Genomic DNA, 18,582 nt, shown 5'->3' with positions numbered 1-18,582 from the left:
GTTGATAGATTACAAACGTTCCTTATAGAACAATAAGATCACAGAAGAATGGCCCTAAGTGGATGACTGGTATGTCAAAACACTGCATAAGACTGAAAAATAAAAATAAATAAATGCAAGGGATTAAAGGCAGGGAAAACAATTTAAGGCCTCAATATAATGAGTTGGTTAGAAGAGTCAAGAAGTTAACGAAGAAGGCATAAAACAGTTACGAATTAAAGGTAGCTAGTCAGGCGAAGGCTGACCCCATTGGATTCTATCAGGTATATAGGATGAAGGACTGATAAATAATTCATAGGTCATTTAAAGACATCTAATGGGGAGTAAAATCTAGAGAAGAGATGGATAAAATTCTGAACGAGTAATTTTAAACAGTTTTCACCAAGGAAAATATGCTTGAAATGCCTGATAGAGAAGAGGTTTTTTAGAGCAGAGGGAAATGAAAAAAAAAAATTGATAGATATTTCCATAACTAAGGAAATAGTGGAACAGGATATAGATAAACTGAAAAAAAAGTAACAAAGACCAGAGGAAATACGAGTATATCCCAGTGTACCTAAGGAATGTAAATAGCTTATTAGTGAGCCACTAATTATAGTTTTTAGGAAATAGCTAGATTCAGGAGAGGTACCAGTAATGTGGAGGAAGACGAATGTAGTACCATTCTTTAAGAAAAAAAAAACGTTAACATCTAGTTATAAATTTGTCAGCTTAACTTAAATTGTAGGTAAAATAATGGAGTCAATAATCGTAGAGTGTTAGGGAACATTTAGAGAAACATAACTTCATAAATCAGTCATACCATGGCATCATGAAGCCTTTCGAACTTGTTGAGTTTTTAGAGTAAAGTTTACGATGCGGGAGATAATAGGGATAGTTATGACATACCTGAACTTTAGTAAGGCATTCGACAAGATACTCCATCAGAGGTTTTTAGGAAAGGTTGGGCCACACTAGATGGATGGAAAGGTGTTAGGTAGGATAAGGTCGTGGTTAGGCAACAGGCTCTAAATCTGAGTTAGATCGAGTAATTAGCGGGATGCCACAAGGATCAGTTTTAGGATCATTGTTGTTTTTAATATATATTAATGACATATGTAGTGGGATAAGAAGTAATGTTAATAAATTTGCGAATAACACGAAGGTAAGTTAATTAGGTCAGCTTCGGATGCCATCACCTTGCAGGCAGACTTGGATGGAAGAACGATTTTTTATTATTATTTTATTATTATTATTATTATTATTATTATTATTATTATTATTATTATTATTATTATTATTATTATTATTATGTGTAGTATACCTCACACTTAACTCCTCTAACTAGAAAAAAAAAAAAAAAAAATTGACTACTTGATTAAATTCAAAACGGAGCACATCCTGACTCTCTTCCCTTTCACAGAGATCTCCATTCTTGGAGACTTCAGCATTCACCACCAACTTTGGCTTTCATCTCCCTTCACCGACCATCCTGGTGAAATAGCTTTTAACTATGCTATCCTCTACGACTTACAGCAATTGGTGTAACACCCTGTTCGTATTCCTGATCGTCTTGGAGATATGGCCAACATTCTTGACCTTTTTCCTTATCTCTAATCATTCTGCTTATGCTGTCACCCTCTCTTCTCCATTGGGATTCTCCGATCACAACCTCATATCTATATCTTGTCCTATCTCTCCAATACCTCCTCAGGATCCCTCATAGCTGAGGTGTGTCTGGCGTTTTATCTCTACTTAGTGGGGGGTACCTGAGGAGGTATTACACTGATTTTCCATGGAATGACTACTGCTTCCATGTCAAAGACCCATCTCTGTGTGCTAAGCGCATAGCATAGGTGATAGTATCTGGCACGTAGGCGTACGTTCCTCATTCTTTCTCTCGCCCTAAACCTTCCAGACCTTGGTTTAAGGCAACATTTTCACGCACTATACATGTTAGAGAGATGACCCACGAAAGGTACCTGAGGGTTCCATCACCTTACTCTCATCCACTTTATGTTTCTGTCCGGAACCATGCCAAGTCTGTTCTTCACTAGCCAAAAATTCCTTCATTAACAGAAAGTGTCAAACTCTCCTCATGACTTCTGGCACCCAGCGAAAAACACCTACAATAACTTTGCTTCTTCATCTTTCCCTCCTATATTTCAACCTGATGGCACCACTACCATCTCATCTATTTCTAAAGAATAAATCTTCCTTCAAACTTTTGCTGATAACTCCACCTTGGATTATTCACGGCTTGTGCCTCCCTGTCTTCCATCCTCCAGCTACTTCATGTTACCCATTAAGATGTTTTTCATGCTCTCGCTGGTCTTAACCCTCAGAAGGCTTATGGACCTGATGGGGTACCTCCTATTGTTCTCAAAAACTGTGCCTCTGTGCTTTCACTTTGCCTAGTCAAACTGTTTGAACTTTGTCTATCAATATCTACCTCTTCTTCCTGATGGAACTTTTCCTACATTCAGCTTGTTCCTAAAAAGGATGACCGTTCTAATCCCTCAAACTACCGTTCTATTGTTTTAATTTCCCGCTTATCTAATTTTTTTTTTAAATTTATCATCAACAGGAAGGTTCTTAAACATCTATCACTTCACAACCTTCTATCTGATCGCCAGTATGGGTTCCATCAAGGAAGGTCTGCTGGTGGTCTTCTGGTTTCCTTATTAAGTCTTGGTCATCCTCTTCTAGAGATTTTAGTGAAACTTTTACTGTTGCCTTAGACATAAGAAAAGCTTTTGACAGAGTCTGGCACAAAACTTCGATTTGCAAACTACCCTCTTACAGCTTTTATCTTTCTCTCTGTAACATGATCTCAGGTTTCCTTTCTCACCGTTCTATTGCTGCTGTGGTAGACGGTCACTGTTCTTTTTCTAAATCTATTAACAATGGTGTTCCTCAGGGTTCTTTCGTGTCATCCACTCTGTTCCTATTATTCATCAATGATCTTCTAAACCAAACTTTTTGTCCTATCCACTCCTACGTTGATGATACCACCCTGCACTTTTCCAAGTCTTTTCATGGACGTCCAACCCTTCAGGAAGTAAACAGTTACCGCAGAGAAGCCACAGAATGCCAGACTTCTGATCTCTTTAAAATTTCTGATTGAGGCAGAACAAATTTGGTATTGTTCAATGCCTCAAAAACTCAATTCCTCCATCTATCAACTCGACACAGCCTTCCAGACAACTATCCCCTCTTCTTCATTTACACTGTACTGTCCCCCTCTTCTACAATGAACACTGTCTGTCGTTTTCTTATAACACCATGTAATACGATTTTTGTCTTTGACAAACAAGTGTTATTTTACCAACTCTTTTCATTGCAAAACAATAAAAAATGTCCATTATTTTTTGTCAAACTTTGCTTTTGTTGCTTTTACAATGATTTTTTGCCCCAAAATATGTAAATTTCATTTTTTTTTTTTCAGATGCTGTCACAATAAATGCCTTTGCTCTTATCTTGATGAATTGACCACATATGTAGCAAAATGCATCTGGAGAATGATTGCAGCCTCTTGATATAATTTCATCTCTTGTGGTGTGTCTTCTCAGGCAACCAAAGCAGTAGAACTGATTGATAGTCTGCAAGCCCCTTATATATTGTCAAGCAGTACTCTAGAATATTCTTAGTCTTTCTAGAATGTGTTCCAGAATGCTCTCAATCTTTCCACATTATTCTTGAACCTACTTTAGAATATTCTGAATCATTCAAGAAAATCCTTGTATATTCTAGAAAATTTTTGATACTTCTAAATATTTCTACAATATTCTAGAAAGTTCTAGAATATTCTGGAAATGATTACATTGAACAGAATGTTCTAAAATGTTCTAGAAACTTGTAAACGTGTCTGGTAAAACATTCTAGAAGTTTTGAGAAGATATCTGAAATGTATGTAAATTTTTCTAAATATGATAAATTTCTTGCTATATCTGGCCAATTCAAGAATAATCTTATTAAAATATAAACAAATTTTAGAACACTTTATATTCTTTCTCTCATTGTTTTAACTTATTTGCAGCATTTCGAAAACAATTAAATTAGAAAATGAGATTTTGCAAAGGTCTTTACCTGTCATGGAAACCAATAGTAACCTAAACTATAATGAAATATGGCAAAAATGCCTTAATGCAATAAAGCAAAAAAAGGGAAATTCATTGTTCTAACTACAAAAGCAAAGTTTTAGGATCAAAATACCCTTTATATATATATATATATATATATATATATATATATATATATATATATATATATATATATATATATATATATATATATATATATATATATATATATATATATATATATATATATATCGTTTAGATGGAAATAACTAGAAAATTATGGTTTTGGGCCAAGGACAAAACAAAAGTGAAATTTTTCTACATAGTGTAATCTAAACTGGAAACTTCACATCTCATCTCTAGCTAAAACAGCTTCTATGAAAGTAGGTGTTCTGAGACGTCTTCACCAGTTTTCTTCCCCTCCCCCTCCCCCCAGCTGCTAACTCTGTACAAGGGCCTTATCCATTCATGTATGGAGTATGCTTCACATGTCTGGGGGTGGGGATTCACTCATAGCGCTCTTTTAGATAGTGTGGAATCAAAAGCTTTTCGTTTCATCAGCTCCTCTCCTCTAACTGACTGTCTTCAGTCTCTTTCGCATCGCCGCAATGTTGCATCTCTAGCTATCTTCTACCACTATTTTCATGCTAACTGGCCTTCTGATCTTGCTAAATGCGTGCCTTCCCTCCTCCTGTGGCCTAGCTACACAAGACTTTCTTCTTTCTCTCATCCCTATTCCGTCTACCTCTCTAATGCAAAAGTTAACCAGTATTCTCAATCATTCATTCCTTTCTCTGGTAAATTCTGGAACTCCCTGCCGGTTTTCGTATTTCCACCTTCCTATGACTTGAGCTCCTTTAAGAGGGAGGTCTCAAGACACTTATTCTTCAATTTTTGTCTGCCGCTTCGGATCCTATTCGGGGACCGGCATCTCAGTGGGATTTTTATTTTTAATTAGATTTTTGTTGCCCTTGGCCGGTGTCCCTCCTACATAAAAAAAAAAAAAAACCTAGTATTGTTTAATACCTTAAAAAAAAAAAAAAAACACACAATTTCGCCATCTATCAACTCGACACAACCTTCCAGAAAGCTATCCCCTTTTCTTCAATGGCACTTAACTGTCCCCCTCTTTAACAATGAACATCATTGGTTTATCTGTTACTTATAATCTAAACTGAAACTTCACATCTCATCTCTAGCTAAAACAGCTTCTATGAAGTTAGGTTTTCTGAGACGTCTTTGTCAGTTCCTCTCACCACCCCCAGCTGTTAATTATGTACAGGGGCCTCCTCCATCCATGTATGAAGTATTCCTTACATGTGCAGGATGGGGGGGGGGTTCCCATCATATCGCTATTTTAGATAGGGTGAAATGAAAAGACTCTCATCTCATCAACTCCTCCTCTAACCGACTGTCTTCAACCTTTTTCTCATCGCCAGAATATATATATATATATATATATATATATATATATATATATATATATATATATATATATATATATATATATATATATATATATATATATATATATATATATATATATATATATATATATATATATATATATATATATATATATATATATATATATATATATATATATATATATATATAGGAAGTACACTGGCGAAGGGCAAAAAAAGAAAAAAATCATAAAGAAAACAAAAGTGCATTGATGCCAGTCCCAGAAAAGGGTCCAAAGTGGTAGTCAAAAATTGAAGGATAAGTGTCTTGAAAACTCCCTCTTGATGGAATTCAAATCATAGGAAGGCAGAAATACAGAAGCAGCCAGGGAGTTCTAGAGTTTACTAGAGAAAGAGAAGAATGACTGAGAATACTGGTTAACTCTTGCATTAGAGAAGTGGACAGGATAGGGGTGATAGAAGGAAGAAAGTCTTGTGCAGCGAGGCCACGGGAGGAGGGTAGGCATGCAGTTATTAAGATCAGAAGAGCAGTTAGCATGAAAATAGCGGTAGAAGACAGCTAGAGATGAAACATTGAGGCGATGAGAGAGAGGCTGAAGACACCCAGTTAGAGGAGAAGAGTTCATGAGACGAAAAACTTTTGATTCCACCTTGTCTAGAAGAGCGGTATGAATGGAAGCCCCCACAGACATGTGAAGCATACTCCATACATGGACGGATAAGAACCCTGTGCAGAGCCAGCAGGTGGTGAATGAGAAAAAAAAAATAAATAAAAACTGGAGGAGACGTCTCAGAACGCTTAACTTCATAGAAGCTGTTTTAGCTAGAGATGAGATGTGAGGTTTCCAGTTCAGATTATAAGAAAAGGACAGACCAAGGATGTTTAGTGTAGAAGAGAGGGAAGTTGAGTGTCATTGATAGTTGTCTGGAAGGTTGTGTCAAGTTGATAGATGGAGGAATTGAGTTTTTGAGGCATTGAACAATACCAAGTTTGCTCTGCCCCAAGAAGAAATTTACAAAGATCAGAAGTCAGGCGTTCTGTGGCTTCCCTGCGTGAAATGATAGCTTCCTGAAGGGTTAGACATAGAAAAGACATAGAAAAGACATAGAAAAGTGCAGGGTGGTATCATCAGCGTAGGAGTGGATAAGACAAGAAGTTTGGTATAGAAGGTCAATGATGAATAATAAGAAGAAGAAAGTGGGTCACAGGACATAACCCTGGGGAACACCACTGTTGATAGATTAAGGAGAACAGTGACCGTCTACCACAGCAGCAATAGCAATAGCAATGTGTGTCAGAAAGGAAACTTGAAATGAAGTTACAGAGAGAAGGGTAGATGCTGTAGGAGGGTTTGGAAATCAAAGCTTTGTGCCAGACTCTATCAAGAGCTTTTGATATGTCTAATGCAGCAGCAAAAGTTTTACCAAAATCTTAAAAAGAGACTCACCAAGAATCAGTAAGGAAAGCCAGAAGTAGAGCAGCCTTGACAGAACCCATACTGACGATCAAATAGAAGGTTGTGAAGTGATAGATATTTAAAAATCTTCCTGTTGAGGATCGATTAAAAAAAAAAAACTTTAGATAGGCAGAAAATTAAAGCAATAAGACGGTAGTTTGTTGGATTAAAATAGTGGTTTTTTTACGAATAGGCTGAATGTAGGCAAATTTCCAGCAAGAAGGAAAGGTAGATGTTGCTAAACAAAGTTCAAAGAGTTTGACTAGGCACGGTGCAAGCAAGGAGGGACCCCATCAGGTCCATAAGCTTTCTGAGGGTTCAGGCCATTAGGGACATAGAAAACATCATTGTGAAGAATTTTATTAGGTAACATGAAGTAGTCAGAGGATGGAGGAGAGGGAGGATCAAGCCCTAAATCGTCCAAGGTAGAATTTTCAGCAAATGTTTAAGCGAATAGTTAAGCTTTAGAGATAGATGTGATAACAGTGGTGCCATCTGGTTAAAATAAAGGAGGGAAAGAAAAAGAAGCAAAGTTATTGGATATATTTTTGGCTAGATGCCAGAAGTCACGAAGGGAGTTAGATCTTGAAAGATTTTGACACTTTCTATTAATGAAGGATTTTTTGGCTAGTTGGAGAACAGACTTGGCATGATTCCGGGCAGAAATATAAAGTGCATGATATTCTGGTGATGGGAGGCCCAAGTACCTTTTGTGGGCCACCTCTCTATCATGTATAGCACGAGAACAGGCTGTGTGAAGCCAAGGTTTGGAAGGTTTAGGTTGAGAAAAAGAGTGAGGGATGTACGCCTCCATGCCAGACACTATCACCTCTGTTATGCGCTCAGCACACAAAGACGGGTCTTTGTCATGGAAGCAGTAGTCTTCCCAAGGAAAATCAGCAAAATATCTCTTCAGGTCTCCCCAACTAACAGAGGCAAAACGCTAGAGGCACCTAAACTTAGGGGGATCCTGAGAAGGGATTGGAGTGATAGGACAAGATACAGGTAAGTGTGTGGGATAGATGGACGGGTCAATGGGTGGGTAGGTGGATAAGTGACTGAATAGTTTTATGGATAGTTTGGTGGGTGCTAGGTTGGTGGATGGATAGATGGATAGCAAGTGGGTGGGTGTGTGGAAGGCAGGTACATGTGTGGATGAATGAATGGGTCGATGGGAGTCAGTGGTTGGATGGATGGGTGGGTAAGTGAAATGGGGGTGATTGAATAGATGGGTGGATGTGGTTGAGTTAGTAGTGATTGGCGATGTGGTTGAGTAAGCAGTGGTGAACGTTATATTCGTGTGTGTGGGTCCACATTCTGCCTTCATTATGTCCGTAGTTCAGACATTTTAATCTAGATACTCTTGTGGAGCCAAATGGTTTGGGTACCAAATGTCTCGGGTACCAAACGTCTTGAGGCCTATTTTGCATTTTGAAGATCATCTGACATGAGGCCTATATGACATGAGTACCATCCACTCCAGTGGAGTGGATGGATTAGAGTGAATAAAGTGGAGTGGAAAGAATACAGTGTTTAACAGCATTATGAAACAAACAATGCTTCAAAGTACAGTGAGTACTTACTCAGTGTTACTCGAAGACAAAGTCAAGGAACTGGAACTGAAAAAAAAAAATAAATAAATAAAAAAAAAGAAAACGGTGTATGTTGAAAAGCGTGAGCCACATCAGCGATGATGTGGTGAAGGCAAGCTTGCCTATGAAATTACTGTGCCACCAAAACTATTCTCTTCAGAAAATTTTGTAAAAAAAATGGCTTGAGAAGACATTATCCCTGAAAAAAAAAAAATAAGTAAAGAATCTGCAAATATAAGCCTTTCAAGAAATACATACCTATGTAGAAACAGTTGACAAATTATCAGAAAATATTCAAGGTCAACTCAACGACAAAGTTAAGTTTTTCTTTGCATTTTCAATTGCCATTGATGAAACCACTGACATTAGTGATGTAGCACGACTTTTAATTTCCATACGCGGCGTAGATAAAAATATACAGGTAACAGAGGAATTTGTGGAATTAGTGCCGATAAAAGGAACAACAGCACCTGATAACATCTCTTAGAGCTTGTTGGGAACACTTCATAAACTCGGTGATGACTGGGCTAAAACTGTGACCTATAGATGGTAGAAAAGCTGGTGTTGACAACAAAATTTAAAGAACTCTGTGCGTGCTAGATCCATGAACCAGTCAGTTCAGGTTTCTACTGGAGGAAAATGAAGACGCTCATGGACTTCCTTCCATATCACTGTGCCATTCGCTGGTTAAGCCGAGGAGTCGTACTAAAGCGATTTTATGAAATGCGCTGTGAAATACAGATGTTGATGAAGCAGAAAGGAAAGAGCTTGTATGAACTTAAATATAATTAATGGAGTCAAGATCTAACCTTAATGGTGGACATCACATACCATTTGAATCTCATAAATGCAAATTCAGGTGATTCAAATTGGTGACAAAAATTTATGAGTGCATTAATGCCTGAAAGGCAGCTTGCAAAAAGAAATTTGTCTCATTGTCCAATCTTGAAGTCCGTGCAGGGCACATCGGAACTTCATGGTGATATCGACACAGAAAAATACTGTCTGAAAATTTCTGAATTAATGAATGAGTTCCATGAAAGATTTAATGACTTTGGAAACCTAGAGAATGGTTTCTCAGTTTTCTGGAAACCTTTTCTCAGTTTTCTGGAAATCTTGTTGATGTCAGTGAGCTGCACCAGCATATCTTCAGCTTGAAATAATTGAACTCAAGTGTGATTCAGTGTTCAGTGTTAATGTTGGCGCCTTTTGTCAGTGCCTTGCACCAAATCATTCCAGTATTAGATAATTCGCCTCGAGGATTATGTCCATCTTCGGAAATACGTATGTATGTGAACAACACTTTTCTCTGATGAAACTGAACAAATCTTGACTTCGGTCTCAACTCAGTAACACGAACCTCAATGCGATATTGAAGGTTGCTACAACTCAGTTGTTAGTGCCAAACTATGATGCTCTGGTCAGCGCCAAGAGATGCTAGATATTATCAAGGGACAGATAAATTTATTATATTCATTTGCTTGTATGTTTTCTTGGGATGAATTGTTTTAACTTCTTTGTAATGTTACTCACTTTAGAAGTTCCTTGTCATGTAACTCACTTTAGAAGTAAATTTTAAGTCTTCAGTTCGATTTATCACACTTGGCCAGCGCATTGTACTCTCATATTATTAATCAAGTTCACCCAGCTACAGTGATTGATATTGACATACCTGCTCTAACCCTTCTGCTTATGCTACCACTCTGTCTGATCCATTGGGTTCCTCCAATCACAACCTATTATCTGTATCTTGCCCTCCATCTCTCCAATTCCTCCTCAAGATCCCCCAAAGGCGAGTTGCTTCTGACGTTTTGCCTCTGCTAATTTTAGAGGGAGTGGGAGGAGGGGGAAGAAGAGGTATTAATCTGATTTCCCATGGAATAACTATTGTTTCTTTGTCAGACACCTATGCTGGGTGCATAATAGAAGTGACTGTCTGGTATGTATGTGTTGATACCTCACTCCTTTTCTCTCCTTAAACCTTCTAAACCTTAGATTAATTCTTTTCTTTTTTTTTTTATGTAGGAAGGAATTTGTTGCCAAGGTCAACAAAAAACAATAAAAAAAAAAAGCCCACTGGAATGCCAGTCCCGTAAAAGGGTCAAAGTAGTAGTCAAAAATTGATGAATAAGTGTCTCGAAACCTCCCTCTTGAAGGAATTCAAGTCATAGTAAGGTGGAAATACAGAAGCAGGCAGGGACTTCCAGAGTTTACCAGAGAAAGGGATGAATGATTGAGAATATTGTTTAACTCTTGCATTACAGAGGTGGACAGAAGAGGGGTGAGTGAAAGAAGAAAGTCTTGTGCAGCAAGGCCGCGGGAGGAGGAGAGGCATGCAGTTAGCAAGATCAGAAGAGCAGTTAGCATGAAAATAGTGGTAGAAGACAGCTAGAGATGCAACATTGCGGCGGTGATAGAGTGGCTGAAGACAGTCAGTTAGAGGAGAGGAGTTGATGAGACGAAAAGCTTTTGATTCCACCCTGTCTAGAAGAGCAGTATGAGTGGAACCCCCCATACATGTGAAACATACTCCATACATGGACGAATAAGTCCCTTGTACAGAGTTAGCAGCTGGGGGGGTGAGAAAAACTGGCGGAGACGTCTCAGAACACATAACTTCATAGAAGCTGTTTTAGCTAGAGATGAGATGTGAAGTTTCCAGTTCAGATTATAAGTAAAGGACAGACCGAGAATGTTCAGTGTAGAAGAGGAGGACAGTTGAGTGTCATTGAAGAAGAGGGATTAGTTGTCTGGAAGGTTGCGTCAAGTTGATAGATAAAGGAATTGAGTTTTTGAGGCATTGAACAATACCAAGTTTGCTATGCCCCAATCAGAAATTTTAGAAAGATGAGAAGTAAAGCGTTCTGTGGCTTCCCTGCGTAAAATGTTTACCTCCTGAAGGGTTGCACGTCTATGAAAAGACGTGGAAAAGTGCAGGGTGGTATCATAAGCGTAGGAGTGGATAGGACAAGAAGTTTGATTTAGAAGATTATTAATGAATAATAAGAAGAGAGTGGGTGACAGGACAGAACCCTGAGGAACACCACTGTTGATAGATTTAGGAGAAGAACAGTGACCGTCCAACACAGCAGCAATAGAACGGTCAGAAAGGAAACTTCAGATGAAGTTACAGAGAGAAGGATAGAAGCCGTAGAAGGGTAGTTTGGAAATCAAAGCTTTGTGCCAGGCTCTATCAAAGGCTTTTGATATATATATATATATATATATATATATATATATATATATATATATATATATATATATATATATATATATATATATATATATATATATATATATATATATATTTTATGTAAGGGGGACACTGGCCAAGAGCAACACAAATCCGATTAAAAAAAAAAAGCCCACTGAAATGCCAGTCCCATAAAAAGGGTCTAAAGCGGTAGTCAAAAATTGAAGAATAAGTGTCTTGAAACCTCCCTCTTGAAGAAACTCAAGTCATAGGAAGGTGGAAATACAGAAGCAGGCAGGGAGTTTCAGAGTTTACCAGAGAAAGGGATGAATGATTGAGAATACTGTTTAACTCTTGCGTTAGAGAGGTGGACAGAATAGGGGTGAGAGAAAGAAGAAAGTCTTGTGCAGCGAGGCCGCGGGAGGAGGGGAGGCATGCAGTTAGCAAGACCAGAAGAGCAATTGGCATGAAAATAGTGGTAGAAGACAGCTGGAGATGCAACATTGCGGCATTGAGAGAGAGGCTGAAGACAGTCAGTTAGAGGAGAGGAGTTGATGAGACGAAAAACTTTTGATTCCACCCTGTCTAGAGCACCAGTATGAGTGGAACCCCCCCAAACATGTGAAGCATACTCCATACATGGACGGATAAGGCCCTAGTACAGTGTTAGCAGCTGGGGGGGGAGATGAGAAAAACTGGCGGAGACGTCTCAGAACACCTAACTTCATATAAGCTGTTTTAGCTAGAGATGAGATGTGAAGTTTCCAGTTCAGATTATAAGAAAAGGACAGACCGAGGATGTTCAGTGTAGAAGAGGGGGACAGTTGAGTGTCATTGAAGAAGAGGGGATAGTTGTCGAGTAGTATCGAGTTATATCGGTATCGAGTATCGGTAGTATCGAGTTGATAGATGGAGGAATTGAGTTTTTGAGGTATTGAACAATACCAGGTTTGCTCTACCCCAATCAGAAATTTTAGAAAGATCAGAAGTCAAGCGTTCTGTGGCTTCCCTGCGTGAAATGTTTACAGCCAGAAGGGCTGGACGTCTATGAAAAAACGTCCAAGTCAACAGCAAAAGTTTCACCAAAATCTCTAAAAGAGGATGACCAAGACTCAGTAAGGAAAGCCAGAAGATCACTAGTAGAGCAGCCTTTATGGAACCCATACTGGTGATCAGATAGAAGGTTGTGAAGTGATAGATGTTTAAAAATCTTCCTGTTGAGGATAGATTCAAAAACTTTAGATAGGCAGGAAATTAAAGCAATTGGAAGCTAGTTTGAGGGATTAGAATGGTCACCCTTTTTAGGTACAGGTTGAATGTAGGAAGGTAGATGTTGACAGACACAGCTGAAAGAGTTTGACTAAGCAAGGTGCAAGCACGGAGGCACAGTTTCGGAGAACAATAGGAGGGATGACTCAGGTCCATAAGTCTTCCGAGGGTTTCGGCCAGCGAGGGCATGGAAAACATCGTTGCGAAGAATTTTAATAGGTGGCATGAAGTAGTCAGAGGGTGGAGGAGAGGGAGGAACAAGCCCAGAATCGTCCAAAGTAGAATTTTTAGCAAAGGTTTGAGTGAAGAGTACAGCTTTAGAAATATATGTGAAAGCAGTGGTGCCATCTGGTTGAAATAGAGGAGGGAAAGAAGAAGAAGCAAAGTTATTGGGGATATTTTTGGCTACATGCCAGAAGTCACGAGGGGAGTTAGATCTTGAAAGGTTTTGACACTTTTTGTTAATGAAGGAGTTTTTAGCTAGTAGGAGAACAGACTTGGCATGGTTCCGGGCAGATATACGAGTATAAAGATCATGAGATTCTGGTGATGGAAGGCTTAAGTACCTTTTGTGGGCCACCTCTCTATCATGTATAGCACGATAACAAGATGTGTTAAACCAAGGTTTAAAAGGTTTAGGACGAAAAAAAGAGTGAGGAATGAATGCCTCCATGCCAGACACTATCACCTCTGTTATGCGCTCAGCACACAAAGACAGGTCTCTGACACGGAAGCAGTAGTCATTCCAAGGAAAATCAGCAAAATACCTCCTCAGGTTCCCCCAACTAACAAAGGCAAAACGCCAGAGGCACCTTCGCTTAGGGAGATCCTGAACAGGGATTAGAGCGATACGAAAAGATACAAATATGAGATTGTGATCGGAGGAGCCCAACGGAGAAGAAAGGGTGACAGCATATACAAAAGGATTAGAGGTCAGGAAAAGGTCAAGAATGTTGGGCGTATCTCCAAGACGGTCAGGAATACGAGTAGGGTGTTGCACCAATTGCTCTAGGTCGTGGAGGATAGCAAAGTTGAAGGCTAGTTTACCAGGATGGTCAGTGCAGGGAGAGGAAAGCCAAAGCTGGTGGTGAACATTGAAGTCTCCAAGAATGGAGATTTCTGCAAATGGGAAGAGGGTCAGAATGTACTCCACTTTGGAAGTTGAAAAGTCAAAGAATTTCTTATTGTCAGAGGAGTTAGGTGAGAGATATACAGGAGAAATAAATTTAGTTTGAGAGTGACTCTGTAGTCGTCGCCAGATGGTGGAAAACTTGGAAGATTCAAGAGCGTGGGCACGAGAGCAGGATAAGTAATTGCGCACATAAACGCAACATCCAACTTTGTATCGAAAATGAGGATAGAGAAAGTAGGAGGGAACTGAAAAGGGGCTACTGTCAGTTGCCTCAGACACCTGAGTTTCAGTGAGGAAAAGAAGATGAGGTTTAGAAGAGGAGAAGTGGTGTCGTACAGATTGAAAATTAGATCTTAGACCGCGAATGTTGCAGAAGTTAATGAAGAAAAATTTGAGGGGGGTGTCAAGATACTTAGGGTCGTCGACAGAAAGGCAGTCCGACCTGGGGACATTTATGGTCCCCTCCCCAGATGGGGACTCTGAGGCTGGTGTAGGAGTCGACATGATGATTTTAAAATTTTTGAGTGAAGGATGTGTGTGTTATTAGGTGCTTGTAGTTTTGTGTGGAGGAAGAGAGTTGTCTCTAGAGGGCAGGCTGTGACTGCCCCCTTGTGTTGTGAGACACAAAGGGAAACGTTTAGTGAGGTCACAGCTGGGTTTAATGATAAGTTCACAGCAACTCCTGAACAGTGCCATAGACCTCACTGGGAGTAATTATCGTTTCGGCAGGTGTCTTTTGCCTCCTCCTGTTATTGTGCTATATATGATAAGGAGGCAGCCCAAAAACCGTATTTGGGCACTCCATCACTTGAATCTCATGCACCTTATATTTCTGAGCGGAATTATGCCAAGTTCTTTCTGCAAGTAGCAATAAGTATCAAGTAACCAACTCTGTCTATCAACATCTAACTTTTCTTCTTGCTGGAAATTTTCCTACATTCAGCCTGTTCCTAAAAAGGGTAACCGTTCTAATCCCTCAGACTACCGCCCTATTGCTTTAATTTCCTCCCTATTTAAAGTTTCCTTAACGTCTACATCTACGTCTACGTCTTCCTCAACAGGAAGATTCTTAAACATCTATCTCTTCACAACCATCTATCTGATCGCCAGTATGTTTCCATCAAGGCCGCTCTACTGGCTTTCCTTAATGAGTCTTTTGCTGTTGCCTTGGACATATCAAAAGCTTTTGATAGAGTCTGGCACAAAGCTTTGTTTTCCAAACTACCCTCCTACGGCTTCTATCCTTCTCTCTGTAACTTCATCTCAGGTTTCCTTTCTGACCATTCTATTGCTGCTGTGGTAGACGGTCACTGTTCTTCTAAATCTATTTATAGTGGTGCTCCTAAGGGTTCTGTCCTGTCACCCACTCTCTTCTTATTATTCACCAACGACCTTCTAAATCAGATTTTATGTCCTATCCACTCCTATGCTGATGATACCACCCTGCACTTTTCCACGTCTTTTCATAGACGTCCAAACCTTCAGGAAGTAAACATTTCACGCAGGGAAGCCACAGAACGCCTGACTTCTGATTTTTCTAAAATTTCTGATTGGGGCATATATAGAATATGCTTCACATGTCTGGGGAATAGGTTCCACTCATACCGCTCTTCTAGTCAGGGTGGAATCAAAAGCTTTTTCGTCTCATCAACTCCTCTCCTCTAACTGATTGTCTTCAGCCTCTCTCTCATCGCCGCAATGTTGCAATCATGGTAACTGCTCTTCTGATCTTGCTAACTGCATGCCTCCCCTCCTCCCGCGGCGTCGCTGCACAAGACTTTCTTCTTTCTCTCACTCCTATTCTGTCCACCTCTCTAGAGCAAGAGTTAACCAGTATTCTCAATAATTCATTCCTTCCTCCGGTAAAGTCTGGAACCCCCTGCCTGCTTCTATATTTCCACCTTCCTATGAATTGAATTCCTTCAAGAGTGAGGTTTCAAGACACTTATACTTCAATTTTTGACTACTGCTTTGGACCCTTTTCTGGGAGTGGCATCTCGTGGGCTTTTTTTTTTTTTTTTTACTGAATTTTTGTTGCCCTTAGCCAGTGTCCCTCCTAAATAAAAAAAAATAAAAAAATGGAGCAAAAGCTGCAGCAGCAGCAGAAACAATAACACCTCCAACAGCAACAATATAAACAATAGCACCACCACCAACAGCAATAGGAGTACCAGCAGCAGGAGGAATAACAGCAGCAACACAAACAGTAGCAACACCAGCAGCAGCAGCAGCAGCAGCAGCAGCAGGAGCACCACCACCGACACCACCAGGAGTAGAAACAATAGGAACACCAGCAACAACATTAGAAACAATAGCAATACCAACGGCAGTATTATAAACAATAGCAACACCAACAGCAACAGCAGCAGAAGCAAAGCCAACACTACTAGTAGCAGCACAAACAATACCAGTACCAGCAGTTGCAGCAACAGCAGCAGTAACAATAACAACAAGATCAAGAACACCAACACCAATAATAACAACAACAACAAAATCATAATAATAATAATAATAATAATAATAATAATAATAATAATAATAATAATAATAATAATAATAATAATAATCATAATAATAATAATAATAATAATAATAACAACAATGATAATAATAATAATAATAATAATAATAATAATAATAACAATAAACAGCAACAACAACAAAAAAAACGAAAAAGTAATTTTTCTCAACAATAACAAGTATATATATACAAAAACATCAGCAGCATCGGTAGGTCCTTCAACAACCCCGACCCCCACCACCAACAACAATAATAACAAAAAGAACACCAATAACAACAACAACAACAACAACAACAACAACAACAACAACAACAGCAGCAATAACAACAACAAAATAATAATAATGGCAATATCAAGAACAACGACATCAAGAACAAGAACAACGAAACAACAACAACAACAACAATAGCAAGAACAACAGCAGCTGCAGCAGCAGCAAGAACAACAAATATAAACAGGAACAACAAAGCGTCACGTCTTTTTCCATGCTCAGGATGTTAATTCGTTGGTGTGTGGCTTTTCGTGGACAGTGATTCCTGCAGTGTATCCTTTTCGAGCACCACGACATGCCTACCCGTACATTGGTCAAATACTACTGCTATAGCGTCAACTCAGTATTCTTTATTATTTGTGTTTCAGTGCCTTTCATTCTGTTTTTGGCCACCTTAAGGAACTCTACAAATAGGCCAGTTTCTGGAATCTGACATCAGCATTAGCTTCATTAATCCACCTCTACCAGCCAGCCCTCTATGGCCCACCACCACCACTACCACTCACCACTTCAAATCTTGTCTCCATTTACTATCTCGTCGTCTCTTATTTCTATGAGATTTGATGTTTTTCCTTTTATTGTGAGGGCAGAGTGTTTCATAGGGGAGGATGATGTTGCGATATACAGCATTTCAGGCAACCGAGTCAATCCGGCCTGCCCGCGTTCATAATAGTCCAATGAGCAAGGCGAGTGGGCAACCGTCCACTTCTGCCTTTAACCACGTTTGTATTTATCCACACTAAGGACTCACCAATGCCACCAATTTTGTCTTATATTATTGTTCTATCATCATCATCATTATCATCATCATCCTTATTATTATTATTATTATTATTATTATTATTATTATTATTATTATTAATATTATCATCATTATCTTATTTTCATCATAATCATTATTGTTACTTTTCATCATCATCATCATAATCATTACCAGCAGGAGCAGCATCAATAACAACAAACAAATTGTCAATAGAATCCTCTCTCTCAACGAGGCGGGTCTTTATCGTCACTGGCTACGCACGACATCCCTCAAGTCCACAGCCTGCCTCAACCCTCCCAGTACATATACAGTCAACACAACCATTGCCTTGACTAGCCTCTGGGTGAGTAATATTGCTCCACTAATCCCTAATACATACATACACATATATATATATATATATATATATATATATATATATATATATATATATATATATATATATATATATATATATATATATATATATATATATATATATATATATATATATATATATATATATATATATATATATATATATATATATATATATATATATATATATATATATATATATATATATATATATATATATATATATATATATATACATACATACATACATACATACATACATACATATATATATATATATATATATATATATATATATATATATATATATATATATATATATATATATATATATATATATATATATATATATATATATATATATATATACAGACAGAGAGAGAGAGAGAGAGAGAGAGAGAGAGAGAGAGAGAGAGAGAGAGAGAGAGAGAGAGAGAGAGAGAGAGAGAGAGAGAGAGAGGTTTCACGTAGACGTCAGTGTTAAAACGTTTCTTGGTTTTCTTTAATCAGGATCACAAGGAATGGTATTGCTTCGCTG

The 18,582-nt window shown here is 38.5% G+C and overlaps 1 long non-coding RNA gene across 1 annotated transcript in view; it reads left to right on the top strand.

Moving 5' to 3' along the window:
* The window catches only part of LOC135110055 (uncharacterized), a 43,508-nt gene extending 25,488 nt beyond the window's left edge, over positions 1 to 18,020 (top strand). Inside the window, exon 3 of the long non-coding RNA XR_010273065.1 lies at positions 17,901 to 18,020. This is a non-coding gene — a long non-coding RNA (uncharacterized LOC135110055). The remainder of the gene's footprint in view (positions 1 to 17,900) is intronic.
* The last annotated feature ends 562 nt before the right edge of the window (positions 18,021 to 18,582 follow it).

Source organism: Scylla paramamosain, chromosome 19 (assembly GCF_035594125.1).
Source record: "Scylla paramamosain isolate STU-SP2022 chromosome 19, ASM3559412v1, whole genome shotgun sequence".
Lineage (NCBI taxonomy): Eukaryota > Metazoa > Arthropoda > Malacostraca > Decapoda > Portunidae > Scylla > Scylla paramamosain.
This window is presented reverse-complemented; position numbering and strand designations above follow the sequence as displayed.